Below are 11,170 nucleotides of genomic sequence, written 5' to 3' on the forward strand. Positions count from 1 at the left end.
GTTAAATTATTTGTGCATGTTATGTATGATTCGTATTACATATTAAAATCAAATTTTATGCATAAGCATGAGTGATTCTCAAGTTATTTATGAAATTCTAAAGAAAATGAAAAGTCTAAAAAAAGCCATGTTTTTATGATCCTTAAAATACGTGTCGAACACTCCCCTCCAAATAATAAGAATTGGAGGGGACGGAGGGAGTATATATTTCAACTATAAAATAAAATATTATTTATAACAATTATTAAATATGAAAATCTAATACTAAATTAAAGATTTCTCAGCAATACATAAATATAATATTCAAAATATAGGTTTCTCAGCACGGCCTACAGCCATACCTCGCTTTTAATTTATTAAATCAACAATATTATTAAAATTATCGTAATTATTCCTTAATTTATAAGTATTTAAATAATTTAATTGTTTGTTAGTTAAATGAAGCAAAATCTAATACTCAGATAGGTGGCTCGGCATGGCCTATGGCCATACCTCGCTTTTAAATTATTTTTATTTTAAAATATTAAATTTTTAAAATTACTAAATCAAAAATATTATTAAAAGTATCGTTATTATTCCGTAATTATAATTTTTTTAAATAATTTAATTATTTGTTAGTTTAAAGAAGTAGAGTGTTATAGAAAAGATAATGAACAAAGGTAGGCTATTTTATTCAACTTTCTATTTCAAGAAAAGTAGATGTCGATTTTTTTCTTAGAAAGAGCCACGTCACGGAGTAATTAATAAAATAACATAAATTAATTTGATTATTAATTTATAACAAAGTCTGATTGTTTATGATAAAGAATTAATTGCTTAAATCTTTATTCATTAAAAGATTTTTTTATTTATCGTGGGGAACCCGCGACCACGTGATTCAAAGTAAATCGCACTTAAGCGACATGTTCACTCAGAGCATGGGATTTGAAGTTGTGACCAAGATGATATTTTATCCTCCCTTTAACCAACTGAGCAAACCCTTGCGGGTAGAAAAAGAAAATTTTAAAAATAAATTATGGAACTATAATTTTTATGATCCTTAAAATGCTTGCCGAATAATCCCTCCAAATGATAAGAATTGAAGTAGATGGATGGAGTACTATATTTCAACTACAAAATAAAATATAGCTTCTAAGAATTATTAAGTACGACAATCTATTAATGAATTAAAAATCACTCGGCAATAACAAAATCTAATACTCGAAAGATTGGTTTCTCGGCATGGCCTACGGCCATACCTCGCTTTTAAATTATTAAATCAGATATATTATTAATTATGGTTATTATTCCTCACTTTGTAAGTGTTAAATAGTTTAATTGTTTGTTATTTAAGGAAGCAAAATCTAATACTCAAAAGATATATTTATTTTTATTTCAATTGTAAGCGTTAAATTATTTGTGCATGTTATGTATGATTCGTATTACATATTAAAATCAAATTTTATGCATAAGCATGAGTGATTCTCAAGTTATTTATGAAATTCTAAAGAAAATGAAAAGTCTAAAAAAAGCCATGTTTATATGATCCTTAAAATACGTGTCGAACACTCCCCTCCAAATAATAAGAATTGGAGGGGACGGAGGGAGTATATATTTCAACTATAAAATAAAATATTATTTATAACAATTATTAAATATGAAAATCTAATACTAAATTAAAGATTTCTCAGCAATACATAAATATAATATTCAAAATATAGGTTTCTCAGCACGGCCTACAGCCATACCTCGCTTTTAATTTATTAAATCAACAATATTATTAAAATTATCGTAATTATTCCTTAATTTATAAGTATTTAAATAATTTAATTGTTTGTTAGTTAAATGAAGCAAAATCTAATACTCAGATAGGTGGCTCGGCATGGCCTATGGCCATACCTCGCTTTTAAATTATTTTTATTTTAAAATATTAAAATTTTAAAATTATTAAATCAAAAATATTATTAAAAGTATCGTTATTATTCCGTAATTATAATTTTTTTAAATAATTTAATTGTTTGTTAGTTTAAAGAAGTAGAGTGTTATAGAAAAGATAATGAACAAAGGTAGGCTATTTTATTCAACTTTCTATTTCAAGAAAAGTAGATGTCGATTTTTTTCTTAGAAAGAGCCACGTCACGGAGTAATTAATAAAATAACATAAATTAATTTGATTATTAATTTATAACAAAGTCTGATTGTTTATGATAAAGAATTAATTGCTTAAATCTTTATTCATTAAAAGATTTTTTTATTTGTCGTGGGGAACCCGCGACCACGTGATTCAAAGTAAATCGCACTTAAGCGACATGTTCACTGAGAGCATGGGATTTGAAGTTGTGACCAAGATGATATTTTATCCTCCCTTTAACCAACTGAGCAAACCCTTGCGAGTAGAAAAAGAAAATTTTAAAAATAAATTATGGAACTATAATTTTTATGATCCTTAAAATGCTTGCCGAATAATCCCTCCAAATGATAAGAATTGAAGTAGATGGATGGAGTACTATATTTCAACTACAAAATAAAATATAGCTTCTAAGAATTATTAAGTACGACAATCTATTAATGAATTAAAAATCACTCGGCAATAACAAAATCTAATACTCGAAAGATTGGTTTCTCGGCATGGCCTACGGCCATACCTCGCTTTTAAATTATTAAATCAGATATATTATTAATTATGGTTATTATTCCTCACTTTGTAAGTGTTAAGTAGTTTAATTGTTTGTTATTTAAGGAAGCAAAATCTAATACTCAAACGATAATTTTATTTTTACTTCAATTGTTAGTGTTAAATTGCTTGTGCATGTTATGTAGATTCGTATTATATATTAGAATCAAATTTTATGCATAAGCATGAGTGATTTTGAAATTACATGTGAAATTCTAAAGAAAATGAAAATTCTAAAAAAAAGTCATGTTTTTATAATACTTAAAATGTGTGTCGAACACTCCTCTTCACATGATAAGAATTGGAGGGGACGGAGGGAGTATATATTTAAACTACAAAATAAAATATTTTTTATAACAATTATTAAATATGAAAATCTATTATTAAATTAAAGATTTCTCCGCAATACCTAAATATAATATTCAAAAGATAGGTTTCTCAGCATGGCCTACGGCCGTACCTCGCTTTTAAATTATTAAATTCAAAATATTATTAAAATTACCGTAATTATTCCTAATTTTAAAAGTGTTTAAATAATTTAATTGTTTTATAGGTTAAGGAAGCAAAATCAAATACTCAAAAGATAGGTTGCTCGGTATGGCCTAGGGCCAAACATCGCTTTTAAATTGTTAATTTAAAAATATTAAATTTGTAAAATTATTAAATCAAAATATTATTAAAAGTACTGTGATTATTCCTTAATTATAAGTGTTTAGGTAATTTAATTGTTTGTTAGTTTAAAAAAGTAGAGTGTTATTAGAAAATAAAATGAACAATGGTACGCTATTTTTTTCCAACTTTCTATTTCAAGAAAATTAATAGTCGACTTTTTCTCAGAAAGAGCCACATCACAGAGTAATTAATAAAATAACATAAATTAATTTGGTTATTAATTTATAAAAAAGTCTGATTGTTTATGATAAAAAAGTAATTCTTTAAATATTTATTCTAGAAAAAGAATTTTTTTTATTTATCATAGGAAACACGTAGCCACGTGATCCAAGTATGAGATTTGCTATTTTGCATTTCAGATTATTTGTGTCTGCCGTTTGTGCTTCTCGGTAGGAGGATGCACATAGAGGACTCGTTTGGGTAAACATAAAAAAAGTGCTTCTTTACTTTAAGTAAAGAAGTGGATTAAAAGCGAGAAATAAATAGGTTAATAAAGTGTTTGGAAAAAAAGCAGAAGCTGTGAGAGAGAAGCTATCAATCTCACTTCTTAAAAGCGCTTCTGCTTATTTACACAAACGGGTCTAGAAGCAGAAGCCCCCTGCTTCTGCTTCTCAAACAGCCAAAGAGATAGTATAGAAAATATCTCTGAAACAATAGTCCCATCTCCTCCCCCACTGACAATTTTTGTAGCAGGAAGAGAGCTAGATAGACCACAAAGAATGCTTGAAACAGAGCTACTATGTATTTAGCACCTCAAGATAAGCTGAAACAGGAAACACTTGTATTTATTTTTCCTTAAACAAAAGCTGAAATACTTAATGGCTATTGATTTAAAGGATATAATGTATAGCTAAAGTAGTGTACTACATAAAAAAAATCTGGTACACAGGAAAATATAGACAAACTCTTACACATGTCAACATCTTCCTTTGTTCATGCAAATCTTAGCACATTTAACTTTACATGACCAAAAATAGATAAGAACTCATAAACACTTCATGGGAAAATCTTAGCACTTTCGAATTAACCTAAACATCTTCCTTTTCTTTATGCAAATCAGAAGAAAAAGAAGCATATTCTACAAAACTCAATTTTCCTATGTGCCAGGAACAGGAATGAAGCGCCTACTCATTGCTGGACAGTTAGGGAGGTAGCCATCATATGGATATTGTCCAAAGTTTACTGCTGCATGAAGAGCAGAAGCCAGCCAAATTATGGTAGTACATGACTCTATTAGCTCATTTCGAGTCTGCATTTTAGGCCACCAAGGTTCATCTTTCTTGTCACCATGACCCTTTTCACGCACTTCAGTCCACCCTTTTTGCGCACTTCATCTGTGATAAACTTAATCAAAAAAACACATGTTTCTAATAAAGGAAAGTTAGATCTTCTTATAATACCTTTAATCACTTGTGGCATAGGGATTTGAAACACTGGCTCACCATCACTTCAAAGTAGTTTTCTGAGAATTTGTGATGATATACGATCTCGAACACTTGACAATACAGGGCCATCATATAGTTTGATCTCCCCTTCATATAGTTTTACTATTTCTTCAATTTTTTCTTGTAAAATGTGGCAAGCAAATAAAATGAACACGATTGTGGCCAGGAACATCTTCAAGAGTAAGGGTCTTAAGGTAGAATTCATGATGATGATTATTCTTAATGATAAATGCCCTTGGAACTCCATCGTTCTCCTTGTCACAATCAAAACTAACGTCGAACATTGGATCACTCACTGTTTTAGGAGTTTGCGAGTTCCAAGTTCCAGTTCTCCAGAATGGCCAGTTTGCCCATGTTTCCCATGCACCTTATTGTCTGTAAAAACCAGCAGTAGCATTAATTTGCTCCAAATACAAAAGAAGTGTCATCTTATCAAAGGTCTGCAGATTTCCAGTAAAAACAAACTTAAAAAATGAACATGCACCATTTGACTTTGTCTCTGTTACATATTTTTATCTGGTTGACTCAGATTGTATCAACCATTCCATCAATTGTATCCGCGTCTATAAAAGATTCACCGTTGAGAAGTCAAAATCACATATTTACAATCTTCTTGCAGGGCTTCCATCTAGCATAATGTTGGCCAGATTCAAGTCCCCATGAGATACTTGCTGCAAAATAGAACAAGTAACTAAAATGATCTATATTACATATAGAAAACACTTCCTCTACAAATAAGTCTTGCAAACTAATAATATATCAGTTTGCCCCCTGGCCAATAGGTGGACTAAATGGCACAATCTTTGTAGAGACAACATGATTTGAGGTTGTCAGTTCCATTACTCAAATTGGAGCAGAACTTACCTTTTCTAAGCCCGAAATCTTGTAAAATAATTACATCCAGACCTTGCTACTAAACACAATGGTATGAAAATATCCATATCTCAACAATCTTGTCAAAAATTACTCATGCATAAGCGGATGAACATGCAGATGATATAGGCAGTTCATATAAGAATTTCTTTACCATTGAATGACAGTAGCTTACTCCTGAGATTAGTTGCTGAAAGAAGTTTTGAGCCTGAAAGTTTTATACAAAAGAGTAGTTGATTAAATGTTCCAGATTCACCAAATGTTGAAATTTAACACATTCAAGATACCTCATCTTCACTAAATATGCCTGCACCTAAAGTGCGTTCAAAACGCTAGCCTCCAGAAGCATATCCATCACAATCATAAGGTAGGTGGGTGTAAGTAGCACCTAAAAATTTAAAACCCGCATCTAGAGTACGTGAAGTGGATAACTCATAACTTACATAGAACCATGGGATATCAATTGTTGCGGAAAGGTTCTACGAGATATCACAACATATCAATTGTTAAGAAGAAAAAGGAAAAATAACAACGAATTTAATAACATAAAACACAGTACGTCCAAAATTCACTGAGAAGATGATTACCTTTCAGTTTGTCTGAATTATACAGACCAACGTTCTCCCGGTTTACATTAACCTGCATAAAACAAACGTAAAACATGATTAAAATACTATTATTAAGTCAAAATTTAAAAATGGGTTTACAAACATGGCTGAGGGAGAAGAACCTTTCTCCTGAAAGAAGTAGATACTTCTTCTAATGCTAACAACTCTCCCAAGGTTGGTTATGTTAGACAGTGGAGAATGGACATCAGAAGAACACTAAAAAAACTACAACTCTCTTAGACCATTAATCAAACACTTAGACTACAAAAAAAAGGAAACTAAATACAATGAGATATATAAACATCAATTTTTTTTACAGTAGATATAGAATTGGAGTAGAAACGAAACCCTAATGATCGGCCGAGAAAATATGTTAGATATAATTGATGATTACTAATGTTCTAAATTTTGTTTAAGAACAGGAGTGATCAGAGTTTAACAAAAAGCTGATCAGAGTTTATGCTAAAGACTGATCAGAGTTTACTTAGGCCAGACTCGATAGAGTTTACACATGGACAAAGCTCAGAAGCAGATAGACTCTAAAGGAGGATAGAAGCGGAGGAGTATTTTGCTGGTTATGGAAACTGAACAGAAAATCAGAAGCACTCCATGATTGAAATTTTATTAAGCTGATTTATAGGAATTTGATTTAAGATTGATTTTGTAACCGTGTCTATATTAACACAGATTAGGGTTACTCTATATGAGTTGTTCATTCGATTATATTATTATATACCCTAGCAGCTCTCATTGATATTTACATCTCTGAGAGAGGAGTTGAGTTCTTGTAAACAACTTTTATTCATTATATATAAAAGCTTTTGGTGATTCAAGTTCAATATTAATATTACTATTTTGTGTGATTTTAATCACTGATACATCAGCGGTTAATACGGCCTAACAAGTGGTATCAGAGCAGAGGCTGTTTATTTACAGTTTACGATCCATAAACAACACACAATCATGTCTAACAACAAGCAATTGAATTCCACAAGCCGATATGAGTCCATTAGGGTTCCAATGCTGAAAGCTTCAGAATATCCTATCTGGAAGGTCAAGATGACCATGTTCCTAGAAGCTACTGATCCTGAATTCATGAACAGAATCAGGGATGGTCCACATATTCCAACAAAGCTTTCTGTTGATGTTGGGGAGGATCAAAAGGTAATTCCCAAGGAAAAGAAGGATTTCACTTGAGAAGATATCTCTTCCATCAGCAAGGATGCAAAAGTGAAACATCTTCTTCACAGCGCTCTTGATAATGTTATGTCCAATAGAGTAATTGGATGTAAAACAGCCAAGGAGATTTGGGATGCTTTGGAAGTCAAATGTCAAGGAACCAAAGCTATCAAGAAAAAAAGGAAGACAATACTCACTCAGGAGTATTTGACTCAAAGTCTGATGAGTCATTAACTGAAATCTATGACAGATTTGTGAAGCTTTTGAATGATCTGTCATTAGTTGACAATGAGTATGTTGTTGAAGACTCCAATCTAAAGTTTCTTCTAGCTTTGCCTGAAAAGTGGTATTTGAAGACAACAACAATTAGAGATAACAATGAGTTAGGAGAGATGGATTTGGATGAGATCTATGGGATGTTGAAAACCCATGAACTTGATATGGAACAGAGAAGCAAGAGACATTGGAAGAAATCAAGATCTGTTTCTCTCAAAGTTGAAGTGGAGACTGAAAAGAAAGTTTCCAACAAAAAGAAAGCCTGTTTGCACAAAATCACGCAAGAGTACGTGGTCACAAGTAATATAGAATCTGAATTAAGTTCATTCCCACAGAGACTGGTGTATTCACTATTTATGCACTTATTCAACAGAGTATTATTATCATCCACTGCTAAGACAAGTAACAAATTGGTGGTTTTTTTATAACAAATTAACTAAACTAGAATTTAATCAGAATAAAGACACATGGGATTCTAACTTCATTATCTACTTCATTCAGTGATTTGCCTTCTAATTAACATGTGACTGTTGATAGCTAATCAGATAACACGAAAGTAATATATGCCAACTTTCGTTGTACACATATCATACCAATTGAAATCCACAATTAAGATAGAATTCTCATGACACCAAATATGCTCGGACCCTATATGTCTATAGAATTTTAAAGCATAAAGGTTTAATTACAAGTCATCCATATTGTTTACACAGGGCGATAAGAAATAGTTCAGATCAAATCACAAATCATGTTTTATTCACATAATCCCGTGTTTACATGGCAAAGTTCTAAATCCAATTATCCACTGTCGCTTAAAAGAGAATTAACAAACGACTTAGATGTTAGCTATGCATCCAAGAAGAATAAGTACGGCCATGCAAAGAAATCAACGTACGTCACACAATTAATCAGGCAAAATCATTACTGAACTACGTAGATAAATCCGTTAGAATCTCATGAAGGCGATTAGTTCATAATCGATCTAAGCGTCATCATGGGTTCTAATGAAAACATGATAAATAAAACAATAGAATTGAAAATACGAAGACTGCTTCAATTAATAAATAAGTGTACGGTAATACAAGAGAAGAAATAATATCCACAACTTTACAGAATTGAAATTGCAATTGTTCTTCACTCGTAGCCGTCACACTCCATGTTTAGAACTTACGTAACAACTTGATTAAAACTTGTTACAAACTCGTAAAAACTATCGTACAATACACTCAACATGTCCCCTATGCTAACCTAAGGCAACCGGGCCTCAGCCGAAGTCAACAGCCCACAATATATAAAAAATTACAACTTCCCGGTAGAGAGTGGCGCGGGCGCGCGCTTGGACAGCGCGGGGGCGCTGGGCTGCAGTTGGTGGCGCGGGCAGGCCGCCACTTGGCGCGGGCGTGCCGGCCACTGACTTGGCTTGCTGTTTTTCTTCGCTTCTTTGTTTGAGTGCACGTTCGTTGTCCCCTAGCTAGTACCACTTCCGTAGGTGATCACGGTTGCATTTAGCTCATGCAACAAGCCCTTTAAATCCCTAGGCAGCCCTAGTGGACGAGTGCGGTCTCGTGAGGGTTTGTAGAAGATGAACCCACAAAATTTTTAAGTCGCGAGGAGTCCACTATCTCTATTCTAGCAAATTATACTCCAAAACCAACCGAAAATGATAGAGAATTGCTTTCATCACCTCAACTCATGGCCTGCACAGAAAAACACAAAAACACATCAAAAGTTACAAAACACTCGAGTACAAACGATCAATTTAAGTGGAAATGAAGGCCTCCAAGTGGATATAAAATCCACTATTCACACCCCCAAACTTAAACCAATGCTTGTCCTCAAGCGTCAACAGACACACTACTTCTAAATGCAATGCATAAATGCAACTATATGATGCATGAGTGAACCATGAAGTAGTTGCCTTGTCAATTATAAATACCTCAGATTGTGCAATTGTTCTCAAAATTCACCTCTCTCGCACCAAAGCCAAATACCCTTTTATTACATGTATGGAGTGCCATGTGTGTGCTAGCATGTTCTTTAGTGAGACAAGACAAAGACTACTACCTTAACAGAATCCTATTCATGAATCGTAAAAGTACTAGACTTAACACCTCGTCACTTCGAACCAACTAAAAGCTAAGGTCACCAAAGAACTTCTACACCTCTCTTATTGATTCTATTTTTTTTTCTTTTTTTTTATGCCTAATATTGGTGATTACTTGCTCGGTCTAAGGTGGGGACTCTTCGCAGGGTAAGTGCGTTACGACCACCATAAGACTTCACACACCAACTGTTCACTTATGCATATCAGTGGTTTATTTGACCATGCAATGGCTGAGATCCCTAAAGATTTATGCACTAGTACCAATGTAGCGAGCGTTGGGTCAACAATCCCAAACCACGAGGGCTTTAGGTTGCTAGGTACAAAGTCTCCTTAGACTTAATTGCTCGAGTACTAATGAGCTCAACCTAGTCAATTCTACCACCTTATTTTTTTTAGTGAACTTATTGCTACTTTTTTTTTCTTTTTCTATAATTTTTTTTTGGAAAGGTATATCTATCCTTCAGTTCCCCCAAACTTAAGATTTAAAGCTCTAAGCTTAAAGGTGTCCAATTCAATCCTAGAATTCAAGAAGTTCGTCTAAATCCTGTCTCTAGAACATATGTGAATTACAATTTCCACACAAGTAATTTCAAAGTACTAAGCCTAGCATGCAATTAAGATTACTAATCGAAAACTTATGCACATAATCTCATCATAGGCAATTAACTTGGCTAGAAAAACTTCATGATTCATACGAATGATACGAGTTACAACAATTAACACTAAACGTGAAAAATAAAATGTGAAAAATAAAATAATAAAAAAAAACGTGAACTACTATGAACGCAAGCATGCAAATAAAATACAAACAATACAAATACAATACTTTTCCTTATATTACCACCCCCAAACTTAAAATCTTCAATGTCCCCATTGAAGGTGATAAAAAGGCTAGAGCAAAACGCAACTAAAGAGAGTCTGAATCCTCCTCCTCCTCTGTGGGAGGAGAATCGGGAGGAGGATACTGCATATTGGCCCCGAATACCGGCCAATCCACGTTAACACCTATTCGCATAAAATTCACGCAAGTGTACGCGGTCACAAGTAATATAGAACTAACGTTCAGTTCGTTCCCACAGAGACTTGTGTATTAGAAATATGTACCTATGCACCAATGTATGATTGTTATCCACTGCTAAGACAATAACAAGAGTGGTTTGGTTTTATACTAATGGCTAATTACTAATCAAAGTCAGAATAGGAAAACATGGGATTCCAACTTCATTATCGAGTTCACTCAGAATTAATCTTCCTAATTAACATGTGATTGTGATAGCTAATCAGACGACACTAAAGTAATACATGCCAACTGTCGTTGTACATGCATCATACCACTTGAAATCCACAAAAGAGATAAAAT

At 32.8% G+C, this 11,170-nt stretch overlaps 1 long non-coding RNA gene across 3 annotated transcripts; it reads right to left on the bottom strand.

Moving 5' to 3' along the window:
* Positions 1-4,193: 4,193 nt before the first annotated feature.
* Positions 4,194-6,899, bottom strand: LOC108194284 (uncharacterized). Of its 3 annotated transcripts, none has more exons than XR_001801387.2 (6): positions 6,374-6,898; positions 6,231-6,282; positions 5,931-6,122; positions 5,798-5,851; positions 4,726-5,441; positions 4,194-4,659 (listed from the first exon to the last, which is right to left on the bottom strand). It is a non-coding gene; the product is annotated as an uncharacterized LOC108194284 (long non-coding RNA). The 3 variants fall into 3 exon arrangements; XR_001801377.2 differs by having other exon boundaries at positions 5,931-6,031; positions 6,374-6,897; XR_001801388.2 differs by having other exon boundaries at positions 5,931-6,282; positions 6,374-6,899.
* Between the last annotated feature and the right edge of the window lie 4,271 nt (positions 6,900-11,170).

Source organism: Daucus carota, chromosome 1 (assembly GCF_001625215.2).
Source record: "Daucus carota subsp. sativus chromosome 1, DH1 v3.0, whole genome shotgun sequence".
Lineage (NCBI taxonomy): Eukaryota > Viridiplantae > Streptophyta > Magnoliopsida > Apiales > Apiaceae > Daucus > Daucus carota.